Genomic DNA, 1,018 nt, shown 5'->3' on the forward strand with positions numbered 1-1,018 from the left:
GACACACATTTGGAAAGATAAGACACAAGGACAAAATGTTTAAGGATATCCTTAGCCTCAAAGTAAGTTCAAGGCCAGCCTAGACTACCTGAGATACTAACTAAAACGGAGGAAAAAAAAAAGGGCTGGAAAGATGGCTCAGTGGTTAAGCACACTGACTGTTCTTCAAGAGGTCCTGAGTTCAATTCCCACCAAACACATGTGTCTGAAGAGAGCAACTGTGTACTTATATACATAAAATAAATAAAAAATCTTAAAAAAAAAAACAAGAAAGAAAATTCAAAAACAAAATGAACAAAAAAGCAGATCACATTCTTCCAAGATGTAATGACATAGTATATGCACTGGCATTCCAAAAGGGAGGGAAGAGAGCAGAGTAGGGAAACACTGGACCAAAGCAAGACCAAAAACCAACAGGGCACACACACCAAACTCTGCATCTCCAATGTCTGATGTCAAAGCACTCTTCAACTCTGTCTACAACACACTTGTTTCTTTTGGGCTGGTTCTACTCCCTGTTAGCAGCGTTCCTCAGCAGGTATCCCAGAGCTCTGACATCTCCAGCATCTTGAGGTCTCCAAGGCAATCCCAGCTTCTCAGTTTCAGGAAATAGCCGCTCTAGGCCTCCGTGCAGGGAGGGCCACCCTTGACACATGTCTGGCCCCAGCAGCTTGCCTTGGTTGAGGAGGGAGATTTCATAACCGGTTTCTTGTATTCTTGACTCTAAAGCCATAGTCACATGGCTGAAGCTGCCAAGTTCTGCTGCTTGCTAGGGCTGAAACATTCGGTTATGTCTTCACCAGCTTTCTATTTTCAGTGGTTTCCTTCACTGCCTAAGCTTGGCTGTCCTGGAACCAGCTCTGTAGATCAAGCTAGTTCAAACTCAGAGGCCAGTCTGCCTCTGCCTCCTGAGTACTGTGATTAAAGATGTGTACTACACTAGGTCCTAAGTGTTTCTGAAACTCCTTTTCGCTTTTTTAAAAAAAAAATTTTTTCACAAGTTGGAAGGCTGACTGAG

Source organism: Mus caroli, unplaced genomic scaffold, assembly GCF_978045245.1.
Source record: "Mus caroli unplaced genomic scaffold, Mus_caroli_1 scaffold_6, whole genome shotgun sequence".
Taxonomy (NCBI): domain Eukaryota; kingdom Metazoa; phylum Chordata; class Mammalia; order Rodentia; family Muridae; genus Mus; species Mus caroli.